Raw genomic sequence first — 18,152 nt, forward strand, 5'->3', positions numbered from 1 at the left:
CCTTGCATGGCTTTAGGGGGAAGGAATAGTTAAAGGATGGTGGTTAGGCCACAGCACGTGATCGAAAATGTCATTTGCGGAATATTCTTCGAATACGGTAAGTAGGCATAGCACAGTGTACCGTTTCAGTGTAAAGCTGGAGCAAAACCAACGTGAGATGAATCAGATCAGTCAGCAGAACTGTGAAGCCACAAACTGCTTGCCTTGCCATGTGTGTGTAAAATGTCGATGAAATGAATGGTTCCTGATGCCATTGTAAATATGTTGTCGCACGACACCGCTTTGGGAAGAAAAGCCAAAAGGGAGAAAGCTGTGAATTAGTTGTGTACAAGCCAACTGGGCTACACACAGACACACACACACACACACACAAGCAGAATTCGGCATCAGGCCACAACACGCAAGGGCATGATGCCATTTGGAGGAGCTAGAATAACAAATGTTTTTTTACTCGCCATAAATCTACAACAAAGACAATAAAATGGGATCTGTTGAGTGCACTGGTGTAAAAGTCCCATGTAGGGAATAGAAAATAAAGTGGAAGCACCTCTTCTACACAGTTCTGAGATGGAGGATTCGATCCCAGGTGGTTTACGGCCTTCCTGAATGAAATTTGCAGGTTCTCCCGTGCATGTGTGGGTTTTATCTGGGTATTCCAGTTTGCTACCACATTCCAAAAACATACCTGGTAGGTTGGTCCGCATGAATGGTTGTCCGTCTCTCAACCAATTCAGATTGTCTCCCACCTACTTCCCAAAGTTGGCCGGGATAGGCTCCAGCACCCTTGCGACCCTAGTGAGGATAAATGGTACAGAAAAGGAATGAATGAACAATATAAAAAAGATGTAGGAAACAAGAATATAATAGAAAATGTTGGTGGGGAATTGGTATCGGTTCCTTCAGTTTATATCAAACTATTCCCACAGATATTCGATTCCGATCTTATTTGTCAAAAATCCCTGAGGTATGTTATATGCGTACAGTGGTCCCTTCTTTATTCCACTGGTCCTTTTTTTTTTGAGATTGGCATGTCATAGATGGTCTTAAGACAAACCATCTGACATAATTTTTCACAAAATTGGGAGGAATGCCCTCATCCTGAATTGAACTCCATTCTATTATGCTAAAAAGCCTAATTTCGGCATGGTAACCAGGTGGCATACATAATACAATAAAGGGCCTTTTGAAAGAAAGCCCACCAGTGGTTGGGGACCACTGAGTTACGGTGGACGAAATGAGCATTCCCGTAGACGACATCTTATTCACATAATGAATTAAAACGTGCACACAGAGATGAGAGCAATGACCATTCATCCTGTATAATTAATTACCACACTTAATGAGCCCAGCCTGCACACAACCACTAATTGGACATGTTACACTCGGAGTGTTTCAAGTTAATTGGTTCTCCAAACGTGGCACCGTTAATTTGCCAATTACCTCCGGAACCCAAATGACTGCATGTAAACCGTTTCTTTGTGGTTTTGGGTGAACAAGTAAGTAAGTCGATGAGGAGAACTTCACGCATGAAGAGTAGATTATTTCCAGCTAAGTATCGAATCGAATATAGACGTTTCACTTATGAAATAAAATATGAAGATGACGTGTGGGTTGCAAAGTGAATTCTTGCTGACAAGATACACAAGTTCTGTTGTAGATATTTCCATCTGTTCTTACGTCTACTGTAGACACGATCGCAATTTCTCATTGAAGGCAAATGGCACGGCTCACAGTTGCCCAACTGTCCCCGCAGCAACGGTGTGGAATGCTAAAAATAAATGCAAAGTCTTTGCAGGCGAACAGAAGGGCAACGGTTGTTAGTGTGACCACAAGTGTCACGTTGTCAAATAGGCTTTGTAAAAGGCTGTCCCATCTGACCCACAATGGACTCGCCCACTTTAAGAATGGCTTTGATATTTGCAAATGCATTTGCAATGTCATAAAAAAACTCCATTAAATTCAATAGGAAGAAAGTCGTTATGAAATCTGTAACCGCTTTGACATTTTGAGGAACTCCGCACAAGTTTATGGAGTGTTTAATGAAGAAAGCTTTGCTCCACAAACAGTCTTCACTATCTTGAACTCTGTCTTTTGACGTGGTGTCATATATTAGACCCCACAACACGGCTTTCATCACATCAATGGACATCTATCCAAAAGTTATTATTAGCTAAACTTATACAGTGTTCCCTCGCTACTTCGCTCTTCAGCTATCGCGGACTCAGAGCTTCGCAGATTTTTTTCAGGAAAAAATAAATAAAAAATGTAAAGATATTAAGTTAAAATTATAAATTACATCATTTTACAAGGGGTGGAAGCAAAATATTCAATAAGAATTAGTAATTGCATCAAAAAAAGGCCAAAGAAATGGTCAATAACATGGTGAGAGTTCAGGAATCGCATTGATGACGTCATGGCTGTTCTAGGCGCATCTTCACCGCCCAAAAAAACAATGTTCACAACTCCCAATAACGATGTTTCTTACGTGCAAAAAAACTGCAGAAGATCCTCCATCTGGACTACTTTGGTGGTGCTTTTGTGCGCGTGTGATACGTTTTTTTTTAAGCATTTTGGAAGGGGCACGCCTACTTCGTGTATGTGTTGAGATAGTTATTATTGGGGTTTTTTAAAGATTGAGAAAATATTTCAAATTTTTATTGCTCATTCCTTTTTTCAAATACATTTTTATTTGTTACTCCCCCACTAAAAAAAACGAATTAAATTATTCACTTAAAATTATTTCAATATGTTAATATTGTCCATTACAAAATACATGCAGCTATTACCAATACTACAATTGGTTGTCAAAATATTGTCGTCTGGGCTGCAATAGACCTCTGGACCATAACTTTAAGACCCAAACCGATAAGAAAGTAATAAAAGCGGGGCAAACCTGATTCATGCATGAAAGGGTTAAACCTTTATGACTTTCCAAATGAGTGACGGTGGGCATGGAATTAAATAAAGTGGAAGGGAAGTGCATATAAAATCAGAAAATGTGTGTCCCATTTTTCTCAATAAGATCCATTTTGCATTTTAGGATCGTCCTATAAAATAGTCACTTTTAACACACATTTCTTAGGAATTGCTCAAAATGATTGAGGAAGAGTGTTGTGATACTTTTGAAATGATTTCCTAATTGTAAGAATTGGGGCTCGATTCCCCTCCCCCAAACACTGTAGTGAGTCATGTAAGCAGAGAAAAGGATACCTGTAAATGCCCCCCCCCCCCCCCCCCCCAAGGTAGTCAAATGTTTAATCATCTTCAGAGTATAGAACTATAATCCAAGCATGCGAGATGCGATATGAGACCACTTAGGAAGATGACAGATGGGATTTGCAACAAATCCTCTTATAGTCAGCTCATTTCATTTCCAAAAGTGTCAACACGCCCGAAGACTTGTGGGGAAAAAAAAAGAAGAGTGCATAAAAAGCCCAGACTTTAGCCAAGGTCTAAATATTTTTTGCCAGAAAATGAAAAAGGAGAAAAAGAGGTTTCAAATTGGTTCTGAAAGGGAGATGACATACTGTACTAGATTCATTTGAGTCTATAATTAAATGTGGCTATAAATATTATTCAAATGAATGCCAGTATTTCAAAGATTTATTGGATATTGTATTGTATTTTACAGCAGACCAGGCTTGTGATGCGTCAGTCTCTTTATTTCTTTATTTTCTTTTGCTTTTTTTGTATCCTATGCTTGCTATTTATTTCGCTGGTAATATAAGTTAGCTTTGGACAGAGAACTGTGCTTCTGAGAACAAGACTGTGAACAAGGCTGAATTTTTTTCTCCCTGTTTGTCATTAGTGGATGTTTGCATAAATCACCAAGTTGTTAAAGTCACACAGATAATTAAAAATGAAAGCCTGACAGTGCCCAGCTGAACACACAAAGCGGACTACAATAGGATTGTCATTGTAGATCGCTTTGTGCAGTATAATCTGATATTTACTACGACCAGGTTTCTTTACAGGGCAGACTATGCATGTATCAAAAACAACTCATCTCATCTCATTTTCTGAACCACTTGATCCTCTTTAAGGTCACGGAGGGTGCTGGAGGCTATCACATATGACTCCGGGGAAGAGGCGGGGGACACCCTAAATTAGTGGCCAGCCAATCGCAGGGCACAAGGAGACAAACAATAATTCAAGCTCATACTATTACCTAGGGGCAATTCAGAGTGTCCAATCAGCCTACTACGCATGTGGGAGGAAACCGGAGTACCCTGAGGGAACCCACGCAGGCCCGGGGAGAAAATGCATCCTCCACAAAGAGCTGTGAGGCCCACACGCTAACCACTCGCGCCATCAGGCCGCCTTAAAAACAATTAAACACCACTTAGTTTTGTGATCAACAAAATAAATATATCACAATGAGGCTGGACTGTTATACATTTCAAATAAACAATAATTTTTGACGAAGCCATTACACAGTCAAAAAATAAAATGCAAATGTAAGCCCCACCCTGACAAAACCACACCCACCTTTGGTTTAGGCCCTGCCCCCTCCATTTACACATCATATTTTGAACAGATGTATTGATTAAAGGCCAGCAGTGCAGTGGCCGACAGGTTAACACGGAAAGGCTCCATCACCACCCACCATCCATGTGAGGATAAGTAGTTCGGAAAAAGAATAAATGAGCGATTAATACCCTTAATTCAAATTGAATGGAAAATGAATTGTGCCAGACTGTAATATCATCTAGTACAGTATTGTAGAAAGAAAGAGAGAGAAACTCGTGGAAGGAAGAATGCAGCGAGGAATTCTTGTAACTCCGCCCCAACACTCAGGCTCCTCAGTCATCCAAGGACCCCCATTACCAAAGACACGCATACATATGCAGGCAAATAGCAGTCCTTCTGTCTCTACAATACTCCCCTGCCAACATCTTATACACTCACTGTTTTTGCAAGCTGTCAGAACATAATGGCAGTAAAGGAAATTATTTATTCATTCTCCACATCTTGTCAAGTTGATTAATACAGCTTTCATAGGCAAGGCCAATGGATTGCCAAAAGTAGCTAGACAGGGGCAAGGTTCAGATGGGAATTTCCAAATGATAGAAAAGATGTTTTTTTTTCCAGCGTTGGTTTCGTAAGAAAAAGTGGCATTCACCAGTTAAGAGATACGGCTATTGAATTCCAAGTAGGTCAAATTTATTTTGAATTAGAGCGAATGAAGTAAATCAAGACATTTGAATGGGACACTGGCTTGTAAAAAAAAAGATTTGTAGTTGCCATGGTGACACCGGGTCACCAGTTTTTGGGGTCTACAATGTGGACAGAGCAGGCAGGACACTTTTTGTAATGTTTTAGCAGAAATATCACAGCTAAAATTGCATTTATGTGCAATGTTCATCATTAAAACAATATATAATAGTTAATTTAACTAGCTTATAAGTATTGAAGTCAACCACGTTTTTGACACTCAACAACTGCCGGTGTCCCGCAACCATCGTGCAAACACATTTTAAAGTGGGACCTGCAGAAAAGACGATCATTTTTTAGTGTCAAATTGATTATCTTAATGGATATCTATTTTGCAGATTGTTCAGATGGTTCTGATCCTGCGGTCACTTCGCATTAAGTGCAGCGATAAGGAAAGTGCAACGTTTCTTGATGACAACAGCTCTTCATTTGCTCTCTTTCTATTTCACAAATGCTGTCGCTCAGAGATACCCTCGGGGCAGGATTCACTCTGCCCAGGTGTGTGCGCATGTGTGTTTCCAGTTACAGATAGAGAACAGCTGTCTCTGATCGGATTTAAATCGATAAAACACCACACTGGCTGATAACTAATCCTTTATGTAAACTCACTTCCATTATACACTGTAATGTTGAGCAGCACACTCTTATCCAATGAGTGTCTGCCTCTTACCTGCAGGCATAAATGCAAACTGAGCAGCCTTGGTAAAGGATACAAATGTAAACAATTCCATTTTATTTATATAGCATCGTTACTGTGGTGTTGGGGCATTTGTCACAGTCGGGTTGGAGGGAATAAAACCATGACTTCAGGGCATAAATGTGAGCTGTTCTGAAGTAGCCACAAGGTTTCCTTGCAAGTCTTTTAGAGAAGCGTGAGCAGGCAGAGGCTTGAATGAGCATCTCCATTTCCTGAGCAGAGACTACTAAAAGAATTTATTGAGCTTGCGTTGGTGGGAAGCATTGGACAGATGTTTTATGGGAGTGTCAAAGGAGAGGAATTGCTGAAAGGTCACTCTCTGGTTTCTAAGGATTGCTTGGACAGGGTATCCACATATGGTAGGAGATGGAAAAAGACACCTTTATGGCCACTGTTCAGCAGGTACAGTAAATATCAAGGCCCGGAATAAGAAGTGTATGGCCAGCTGTGTGAATGGTAGGAGAAACATCATGGTTAAATTATAAGATTGGGTAAGCCTTGGCAGCACAAACATGTCAATGTGAAAAAAATAATATATTGAATTCACATGTTAAGTGAAACACAATTTCCGCAAATAAAAGCTTGACTAGATGAAAAAAAAGCAATGAAAAGGCTTTGAAGAGTCCGATTTTAGTCATGTCCAGACAGCTATCAGACCGAATCATATGAATTCTAATGGTGTTGCCGTGTCTCACGAAAGTCACAAAAAAAGAAATCTGTTACTTGTAAATATGTCATTTAAAGGAGATGCCTTATTAGTAACAGTTGGAGATTTTATTAGTCTCATTTTAGCACACTCACTTTTTTTTAATTGGAAAGAACCGCAGCCTAAAGGTAGTACAAGGACAAAGTCAGTCAATGTTCCATTCACAATCTTTGGAATTTATCAGCAAGCGATTCTGCATATTATCCAAGAATTTGACATTGATGGGCTTACATTTAATTTTTTAAGAACAAGCAGAATTCATGCTGCTTATCTCAAACAGTACAAGACCTTAAGATGTTGTCCCAGCATTTTAACACAGTGACAAGCTGGGATGCTGCCAACTAGAATAAAGGCAGGGATAAATATAAACACAAAGAGGAGTTGCTCATACATTCCTAAAATCAAATATTGCTTAGTGATATCTCCAAGTGTTTTGTTTGCCTTGTTTCTGCTTTAATTTCTGACCCTCCAGCGTGTCTGACATGGTGAGACTGTGGATTTGAAAAGAGATCATTGGCTTGATTAAAGCACAAGACTAACTCAAAATAGTCACTTAGTCAATTTAAGGTCAACTCATTATGCCAAGTCATCCTCTCTGTGTGTCGCCAGTAATTAGGAATGTTGTGTGAATAGCCTTTTTTACAAGTTCTGTTTCCATTTTGGACACAAGGACAAACATTTCTTTCTTTTGGTTGAATAACTTTGTTGGGTTTATTCCTCAACTTCTTGCCTTGCCAGCATTGTCCTGGCGAACTTCTTTCTTGCTCCTCTTGCTTGTTCCAGGCTTTTATTATTTAGCACCTGTCGAGTTTAGAATAGGAAATAGCTTGTCGTGCGAACATTGTGACGTCGAAAACAAATACAAGCTGGAATGCGGACAGTTTCCCATTTAGGCACAATGACGCATCTTTGTGGTTACTGTAAACTATCGAAACACGTTGGCTCAATGCACACGCTTCTGACATTTCAGATTGTCCATTAGTTAATGTGGGAAGACATCTGGGCAGAATTACCCCTACAACTAATGACTATTTCATGTCTGGAGGAGAGTAAAAGGAGAGTGGAGGAAGGGAGTTCAGTGACCTAAACACATGGAGAAAAAAACCTCCCTCTTCACTTGTGTCCTCCATGCAATTTCTTCTCTTTTAATCAGTAAAAAAATCCCATTTGATCAACGCAGCGCTCAAACAAAAACATTCAGACACAATCTCAGCATGGAAGGGAAAATATTTAAAGTCAGTACACACATGAACACATGTATATTCATTCATTCATTTTCTGAACCACTTATCTCGAAAATGGTCGCAGGGCAGGTGACACCCTGAAGTGGTGGCCAGCCAATCGTAGGGCACAAGGAGACAGGAAACCATTCACACTCACACTCATACCTAGTGGCAATCAGTCTACCATGTATTTGGAATGTGGGAGGAAAACAGAGTACCCAGAGAAAACCCACACAAGCCCAGAGAGAATATACAAACTCCACACAGTGAGATCTGGACTTGGGATCGAACCCTCATCCCCAGGACTCCTAGGCCGACGCGTTAACCACTCGTACACCGGGTCGTATATGTCCTAAATATATTCCTTTGTCATGGAAAAGATGTAGCTTAGTGCACTTTGGTACTCTGATGACCGTCATATAGTCATAAATCTTTCGGGGTAGTAACGTGAGAGATGGGTCGCGGCATGGTACAAAGTGCAAATTAGATCAAAATTGGGAAGGTCTTTCGGTTTATGCTCTGCGTCACTGGCGTTAAGAGGAATCTTGCTTACGCAAGCACTCATCGTACGTCCAACTCGCTCTCCCCACTCTTCAAGATGACATGAACACAGTTCAGCCCGCTCTTAAACCTCGGTAAAGCGCCATATGTGACAGGATGGGCATGAACACTTTAACGGGGAATCCTAAAATCCCGCAGTGTGGTTAAAGTGCTCTGGCGTATGATATGCTAATGAAAGATGTCGCTGACAAGTGTACAGTATTCAACCATATGTGCAGAAGTATGCCCATGTTAACGCTGCACATGTTTCTGATGGGGAAAACATGCAAAATTAACAAGCTTTTTTTTCGTTTGTGTTTTTCGTTATTCTTTCTGACACCTTCACAATCCCTTAGCAACTGTGTTTAGAAAAACAAGGTCCTTTTAGAGGTTCATTGATATTTTAACATGATTAAACCTAAAGAAACAAGCTAAGGTACACCTAACAATGAATCTTTATCTCTCTACGATAAATATATATCAAATGGGGCTTTAATTCATCTTTGAGATGAATTATTTAATCAATATGTATTATTTTTTACCTGCAGATTATACCTAAACTGGTAATATTTTATTGTTTTACACTCCAGGCCTATATTGATCATTTTAACATGGGTGGTGGGTGCACTATGTTATTTTTATTTTTATCATGAGTTTTGTTTTAATAATGACATTTCTCTTCTTTGTGTTGGATTTTAGCAAATAAAATTCCCCCCCAAAATGCAACTTAAACTCCAATGCAAATTCAATATTGTTCCCCCTTTTTATTGTGTATTTTTGGGCCTGTTTGATTTATAGTCGATTTAAAATACGGTAAATGCAATCCCTGTGATATTACTCAGAAAAAATACTTCTTAAATAGCCTTGCATTTAAGTGTAGGTCTAAGCATTAAAGTGCCAACATAGGGGTGATAGAGTATGACGTTATTTCACTTTGTACTCCTCCACAAACTTCCCCTTTGGAGAAAAGCCGGATGTTAGAGGCAATGATGGATGCTACACAAACATATGGGCTATACGAAGGCTGTTTGAAGGTCCCCTCACCCACATGGGACAAGAGCCAATTCTCTTTTCCACTTCATAGTCAGTGGTCACATGATAGACTGTCGTCTCTTCTTTGGGCAATCAAAAACATATTTCTGTGTCTTTGTGCGTCCCTTCAGTCAAAACTCGCTGGTAACACCCAGTGACTTCAATCTGAGGTCCATCAAGGCATACAAAATGATGGGTGAGGGAGGAAAGGAAGATTACCTAATGGTGTTATTAATCTCAAATAAATTGTCAGATCATTGTTACTCAAAGCCTTTTTGGCCGCTTTGACAATTTTCTGTAGTGGCATGACCAGAATTAGGACTAGAGTAGCGCCATGTGTCTGTGTTTTAAGTAATTATTTTAAACGTCACAGAGTATGATTTTTGTTGACAAAATGAAGTGAATATAAAAATACAGGCCCCTAATAGATCAAAAGATGGAAAGTGATGTGTCTTCCTTGCACATTTTTACTTTCCTGATTTCCCTCCAATAAATAGTGAAGTTTTAATCACAAAAAATAATGAAAATTTATACAATACTTGTGAGACAAGCAATGCTAAAGTGCTCCCAAACACAGTGAAGTAAGCCTACCACGTCTCAAATGTATTTTCCACAAGCCCGAATTGAGTCTACGACCCAAATTCTTGATCTGCGCATCTGAAAATGTCATCTTGCTTAATGCCTGCTAAAGCTGTCATTGCACACCATAGCTCAAATGCTTCCTTCCTACAGTGACACCCCACACTGTGTGTTGTGGGGGTATGCTACAATACCACTAAACGTACATTCACTATTTACAAGCAGAATTCATGACAAACTGTCCGGTTCTTTGTCTGGATGTGAGTTGGTAGGACGAACCCTCACTCATGCATGCACAAAACACACACTCTCTCTCACACACACACACAGCACTGCAGAATGCATCCCAAGATGCAGTTTGTGAAGGAGACGGCTCTCTGAAGGTGAACCCCAAAGGACTCTGTCTAAGTGTGTGTCTCTTTCAAGTGTATACGTATATATGACAAGTGAGTGCATCAAAAGCACAATACTGAAAAAGCTACTTAATTTGAGACACATTTTACAGACAAATAATACAATATAATGTAAATGTTGTATAAAACAAGGTTGGAAATGGAAATTTTTAAATGGAAAGAGACATTGATTTTAATGAGGGGGGAGTAATGATGGATGGTATAGCTTTTATACGGAGGGAAGAGAAGCCAAATTGGAAATGGGGCATGATCCCACCCCCTCTTGGGACCCCTGAGTCAATTAGCTTGTCTGCTACAGCTGCCAGGAGGCTGAGTAGCAAGCAGTAAAGACAAGGTGGAGGGGGGGGGGTGGGATGCTGGTGATAACGATAGTGGTCTCGGCGACAGGATGGCCAAACGCATCAGCGAGAAGAATGTCAAGACTATATTTCATGTTTGTTTGTTTTTTCATCCTTTTGTATTGTAATTCAGTTTGGTTCTGACACTTTTGGGATATTTTAGCCCTTTCTTGGAACAAATGAATGGTATTTGATTGCTAAGAAAGTACTTATAAACGTCCAATCCATTTTGATTGGGAGGAAACTCTCCATGGCAGTTATCAAGGGAAGCGTTCACTTGAATGGCATTGAATGCCTTTAATGCAACGATACAAGTACAATGAGATTTAAAGGGCACACATAAAGAAGCGTAATTTCATTAGGTAATAAAAATGAAATGAGATAGGGAAGTGCTTAAAGAGGGAGCCATGGTGTTATAGTGCAAGATGAACATTTGCAGTACTAAGACTGAAATAAATGTCTGAATGTTATAAAATAATAGATTTTGTAAGAATGTCATGATTTGTCTGACTGCAAAACACCTGCTATTGACTGAAAAAGATGGAATCTGTCAGGGACCTTACCGCTTTTGACTGGCCATCTGAATTTCTGAGTTTGGAGCTCTAAGTGAGCTATCTGCTATGAAAATTTTTCCCTGTGGTTGGGTTTTTTGTTTTTGTTTTTACGCACCACTGTACAAGCAGCCTTTAAATCTCAGTGAAATAAAAACATCATGAATGTCAGTTTGGACAGAGAAAAAGTGACAGGATGCTGGACAAGCTTCACTAATGCACAACACACCATAGGGAGCCATCAAAATGGAGTATATAACAAACCTTCCGTCATTATGCCAAAAGCAATACGAGTGCTTTTCGAGCTGCTCAATTTCCTTTTCCATCTTTTTTTTCCATTCATTCATTTTCTGAACTGCTTTATCCTCATTAGGGTTGCGTCTTTTTCCATCTGTGACCCAAAATCTTATTCAACAGTGAGTAAGCAGAGCTTCTGGATGGGATTTTTATTAACTCTATGGCGCAAATTCTGTTATTTTCAATGACAGGCAATGAGTTTCAAATATCAGAAATGTGCCTGATTTGCTCTAGTCTTTACTATCCTACCTTTCTGATGCCTATCCCCATCTATAGCAATGACTGAATTTAAAAAACTAAGAAATAATATTTACTACCACTCTTTCATTTAGCTTTCATTACACTTAAGAGGGTCTTGAGGGTGCTGGATCATACCCCAAATTCCTGTTCATGTATACTTTTCGACTTTCAGATAGTTGTACACGAAGGTAATTTGTGTTTTTATTTTATTACTGGCAAACTGAATGGTACATGTATTTCAAAGCTGTAATTCTAAGTTTCAAAATAAAATCCACATTACATTGGTGATCCAAGTTTGACAGCATATGCTTCAGTTAATTTGGGCAGAATATTTGGGGTCATGAATGGAGTCAGTTTTTGGGTGTTGAGAAAAGGAATGGAGCCAAAAGTTAGAAAGTGTGAAAATGGTAACCTGCAGCCTCGTGTTACGCACCCCTTCAATCATTACTGGTATCATCTCCCCAGTGTTTTCATAAGGGGATAATATTCTCTCAGAAGCATCTGTGTGTGCGTTGTTTGTGTGTGTGTGTGTGTGTGTGTGTGTGTGTGTGTGTGTTGTAAAGGATGGCAGGTGACATGAGTGACAGGCTAGTTGGGGGTGAGGAGGATATAGAGGCGCCTCCCATCTTATCTGACAGGCACACTGCAGAACAGCAAAAATCCCAAAATCCCCTGCATAAGCCCTTGGAGCTCCCCTATGGGGCATTCCGTGTGTTTGTGTGTGCGTCACCTCATTGAAACTATACGGGTGTTCGCTTATGCGTAACATTAAGTGCACGTGTGTGTGTGTGTGTGTGTCTTTTAGTGACAAGGAGAGTAAGAATCTCGTTACTTTCCCATTTCAATGTAAAGCTTCGTAATTCCTCCTCACCTTCAGCAGTACATCACTTCTCAAGGTTATACGGCAGGATAGCGCCTCTCTACTTCTTTCTTAATCACTGACACACCAATAACACGCATGGAAACATGTAATAAGAATATAAAAAGCTTAAGATTTGTGGTACTGTGTGTGTCATGTTCTCTGTTTTATGGGTAATGCATAAAAAAATGGGATTTTGCTAGGTAGACAATTCACATTCTAAAATCTCAATCGTAGATTATTTCCTTTTAAGGATAGTTTTTAACATTACGAGATTCTCCCGGATCCTTTTTTATTTACTTTGTTTTGAAGACAATCAAGCCCTTTTTAACGACTTAAAGCAGATTTGTTTTAAAGAGGTGATTGGCTAAGTTGCTTTTTCAAGCATTGACAAAGTGGACCATAAAGATATCACAGAAAAAATAATTATTTCTGTGATTTATAACAATAGAAATCACGACTCTCCCAATACAAGTAATCCCTATTGCTTAGCTTCAAAAAGTCGTACACCCATCACTTCTCTGTGAACGCTTGGCTGATGGTAAAAGAAGATTATCTGGCCTGTCCTCAACCCAACCTTAACCTCAGGCCAATCAGAAAGTCTAAATTATTTCTCTATTCTCCATTGACATGAGGTCAGTCACACTGTTATTAACTATACACTACATCCATGAAGACACAACCAAATTGAATTTCTCTGAGCCAAATTATGCAACAACATAAATCAGATTAAATTAATAGAGAATTTAAGTACTATTGATGTACTGAAAGTCTTTAATTTCAACAATTTATGAATGTTTTGGGATCTGTAGGACTCTGGATGGGAGTCCTCTATTAGGTCTTCTAAGGATTTATGATCAATTTTCAAAAAATGGTTGCCTAATACTCTAATGTTTTTGCACGAGTCAATTCTGAACCTTCCCATTGTTGTGTTGTTCTTCAGAACCTCCCCAGCACATTAATTATAGAGTCTAATCTACACATCACTATAAACATGCTTCAACTGTGTCCCTATCCATTACTGCTGGTTCAACCCATTTGTTACCATAATATCCCAGGTATGTAGCCTTATTTACACATCACATGACGCACATAAAAGATGACACTATCTATAATGAGCAATAATCGTTGTGAGAATCCTGCATAGTTTGTGTGATGCTTTAGTTTATCAATATGATGATCAATTGTAATTTGAAGAAATCCCAATTATTTTATGTGCATCATTTCTCCACTGTCATGCTTGAAATGATACATTCCGGTCTTTATTTCCGATTTGATTTAGGTATAAAAACTACATTCCAGTTACGAGGGTCACAGCCCTTATTCAGATGAAAAACAGATAAAAATGAATTGTTTTCACTTTTATTAGTATTCGCAGTTGGTGGACATTTAGTATGTTTTATTTGGTGGCCTCCTAGCCTATCCTAACATTATGGTATGTGTAAGTGTATGCCCTCACAAATTAATAGTATAAATATTGTTTAATTTTAATGGAAATCAGCAAAGACAGTACACTTTTTTTGCATAAAAAACTCAACTAAGAAACATTGATGTCTAATCTAAGGGCTATTATCCTCTATGCAGAAAATATACACAAAAGTACATTTTACATGACAATATATTTAGTCCAGAGCAGTTTTTTTAACCTCTTGTTTATTAATGTCAAGTCTTTTTGCTTTGAGGTCTCATTGGTAATCCTCAAATCTGGATCACTCCCCCAACAATATAGCAATCTAAAAAAAAAAAAAAGCCAGGCCACATCAAACAAACGTGACCACGAAATATTTGGTCTTTGGTTAGGAGAGAAATGGAGGGCTAATTATGTCAATCAAAAACACTTTGTGGTGGTTTCAAACCCACAACAGTTCACTGAGGAGAACGCAACAAAAATGACTGGCATGCTATTACTAATGCTTAATCTTGCTACGTGAACCATATGGCATCTATTTTTGTCCTTAGCAAATGTAGACGGGCGCATTGTTTTGCCACGCCAAGGGACGTTTTATACCAGGTGTTGTTAATTTTTTGATATGCCCTCTTGGCCAATGCTTAATGCGACCCAACGGAAGTTTGGGAAATAGCCAATGGAAGAGCAACTTAATTACCCCAATTCCAAAATAAAATAGTGTCATTTGCATTTCGAGGATGGTTGAATTTTTGAGAATTTGCTTTCCATCACTTGAATTTCTTTCGTATCAAGAGGCAAAACTTTCTCTTTTAGGCGTTTCGTAACTTGCCTTCATTTGCCACTAGATTTGTTTTTCCAAAGAAAAATATAATAATCACATTTGATCCAATCGTGTTTAGCGCATAGGATTAAAAAAAACAATGTATGGATGAATGCATGAATAAAATAGCTCTATGAAAGTTTTATGCACGAACAGCCTTTTGCTTTTTGTTGGACAACTTGGAATCTCATCTGTCTCCTCTGGCTGCAGGAATAAAAGTCAATATTTCAAGACAGCAGGCACACTTATTAAATATTTCAAACAAAGGGAACATGACATAGGTTCTCTCTCTCTCGCCTGCTCTCTCTCACTAAGGCCCGCTACATGAGATACCGTATATAACCAGTGCCTGCATCCAAGAGTGAATAAAAGTACGTACTATACTGGAAAGAACCACAACCTTTGTGTGGTTGACAGAGGAGAGTAAGGGAAGAAGGTTAATGGGTTTTCACGGGAAGGAAGGAGTTGAGATGGGGGTTAATGGCTTCTAGGGTGTGACGGTGGATCACTGACAGTCATGAACTAAAACATAAAGTTACCTTGGAGGTCTCGCCGAGTAATCAGCAGGAGCACCTTGAACTTACGCAGCAGGGTTAAATACATGTCTACTTTGCAGTGACAATGTGAACACAAGGACCAATACATCATTTGAGCAGGTGCACAATACTGCCTGTCCTCCGGAGATTACTCGAGTCTTTTATTCTGTTCGCCTTGTCTGGCACACTTCCGGCTACGTACGAAAACAGCTGGACTTTGACCTTGTTTTTATGATATGTTGTCAGAGATATTATAATTCTAAATTTTTTTTTTGGGGGGGGGGGGATAGGCTTTGCCCCTTTCAAGGAAACCGTTTAAGCAAAAACGTAATATTCCCGAAAATGTGTCAATGTGAAATTGAAAAAGTATCTTGTAACTTTAGCAGATGATTGTAAACTAACGCAATTGTCTTAAGATGATTCACTTTGTGATGTTTGCAGTCAGAACCGTGAGAATTGTTAACTAAACAAATCCTCCTTATCGCAGTCATCCGCCATGGTTTTTGTTTGCGTTAGATTGCAATGCTTGGAGGTCAGACCAGGTAAAGCCTTTTCCACACAGCAGTCAGTTTTACACAGAAAAATCTCCACCCTACCAACCTCAAAAGTCTCTATAGTATGTATGATATGTATTCTACCGAAAACAGACAGACTAAAAATTCTGGACAAAGTCAAAGCTGCTTATCTTCAGGAATTATGTACTGCTATCTAAATGAAACCGATAATATACTGTGTCCACTTGTACAACAACAAAAAAAATGCCTGAAACAATGCTTTCTTGGTGAACACAGCCTATGACTCTACTTTTCATTCATTTTCCTAACCGCTTATCCTCATAAAGGTCGCAGGGGGTGCTGGAGCCTATTCCAACTAACTACGAGCACCAGGCAGGGAACACCCTGAATCGATGGCCAGCCAATCACAGGGCACAAGGAGACAGACAACCAATAACACCTATTATAACATCTTTTTGGGATGTGGGAGGAAATCGGAGTACCCGGGGAAAAAAACAAGCCCAGGGAAAACATTCAAACTCCACACAGTGTGAGAACCGAGCTCGAACCCTCGACCCTTAAACTGTGAGGCCAACGCGCTGACCACCAGTCCACCCTGACTCTTCAATCCTAATGTTTATTTTTCTTTCCTTTGTTTTGCTTACCCAAGCGTGTCAACTAATATGTACAAATCTTTCTGAAAAATGCCAAGCACTAGGGATAATATAGGCTTGTGTGGTATGATAATGGAGGCGTAACAATGCAGGTCAAAGTGGCTTTGACTGGGGAATGTTAAAAAGACCGGCAAAACCTGGGATTACAGGACTGAATGGGTGGGATGACAGACAAAATGCACACCTGCAAGCCCTCCCACAAGGGGAAAAACATAACCTATGAATGGAAAAAGGTACTGATGCTCGACTCCGTGTAGGAAATGCACTGAAAGTGTCAAAACTGACTCCATGTGAAATGCGGAGCACACTCTAATAAACGCTAAAATCAGGTTATTTCATTTATTAATTTGAACAAAATCAAATGAACTTAAGGCAACCCTAATCATTAATGTCAAAATCAGTTATTAACTCTTTCCTTCTGCTGTGAATATAAACAAATTTGTCACTTTGTCCAATCTTTTTAAGCTGGGAGGGTGGACAGCAAATTCACCGCTCACACTTCAAATGCAATCAAGCATAATACACACACACCAACATTATCAATTGGTTGTTTTTTTGTGTGTGCAATGCAATTTAGATCAACTTTGACCATGTTTATCCATTGCATCACACCAATACTACAACAGAGATATTGAACACACCTGCACAAACAACTTCACTATCTTGCTCTCCCTCACAAACATACAAACACATACACACAAAACTTTATCCATCAGTTACTCATTTCCAAAAACCTTTTTATAATAATACAAAGCCAGTCAATATTAGAGGGCAAAGAAGCAGGAGTAAAGGTGGGTCTTACCTTGTGTCATCAGCCGTTCTGATTCTCTCTGGCAGGTGTCGTCATGGCCAAATACTTCTCCAGGTAAGGGAAGATCTACTCTAAATCTTCTCTTGAACTCTCTACTATTCTCCTCTGTCACGGTCCTTTGATTTTTGTCAGTTGGATAGGATAGAATGTGCATTTAAACGAGTCATTACAACTGTGAGGCTCCCGGAATTCCCGAAGTCCTGCACTGGAAGAGCAAGGGTGATTACGCTCCTCTCTGTCCTTCCTGTTGAAGAAAGGAGGGGGTTTGAACGTCACAGAGGAGCGGCTCTCTGCTCTCTTGCACACTCTTTTCTCCACCTTTTTATTCTTCTCTCAATCTCATCTAAAGTCCCATTCCCAGCTTCAGGATTTAGGTGTAAACAAAACCAATGCAATGAGTGTCTAGTTTTCCCCATGCTCTACTCTCTACATCAGACCTGGGCAATTAATTCCACAAAGGGCCGCAGTGGGTGTAGGTTTTTCATTCTAACCTTTCCACCAATCTGGCATCTTAAAAGTGCAATCAGTGAAATGCAGTCAGGTGCTTCTTGTTTCATCAGAATTCCAAGTTTTTTTTCGACAAACTCAAGTATATTTGATAACATGCTGCCAACACTTTTAAAAGGTTAACATTTTCTGGCACCAAAATACTTTCAACAACCATAAGAGAGTTTCTATAAACAGCCCTTAAAACTAGAATCCTTTAACAGCTCAATATGG

General features: G+C 39.4%; 1 protein-coding gene across 1 annotated transcript in view; it reads right to left on the bottom strand.

The window, feature by feature from the left end:
* sema3b (sema domain, immunoglobulin domain (Ig), short basic domain, secreted, (semaphorin) 3B) overlaps positions 1–17,847 on the bottom strand; it is a 49,369-nt gene extending 31,522 nt beyond the window's left edge. Inside the window, exon 1 of the mRNA XM_077730182.1 lies at positions 17,424–17,847. The gene's annotated coding sequence lies outside the window, so the exon portion shown is untranslated. The remainder of the gene's footprint in view (positions 1–17,423) is intronic.
* Between the last annotated feature and the right edge of the window lie 305 nt (positions 17,848–18,152).

The sequence above is a fragment of the Stigmatopora nigra genome, chromosome 1 (genome assembly GCF_051989575.1).
Source record: "Stigmatopora nigra isolate UIUO_SnigA chromosome 1, RoL_Snig_1.1, whole genome shotgun sequence".
In the NCBI taxonomy this organism is placed as follows: Eukaryota; Metazoa; Chordata; class Actinopteri; order Syngnathiformes; family Syngnathidae; genus Stigmatopora; species Stigmatopora nigra.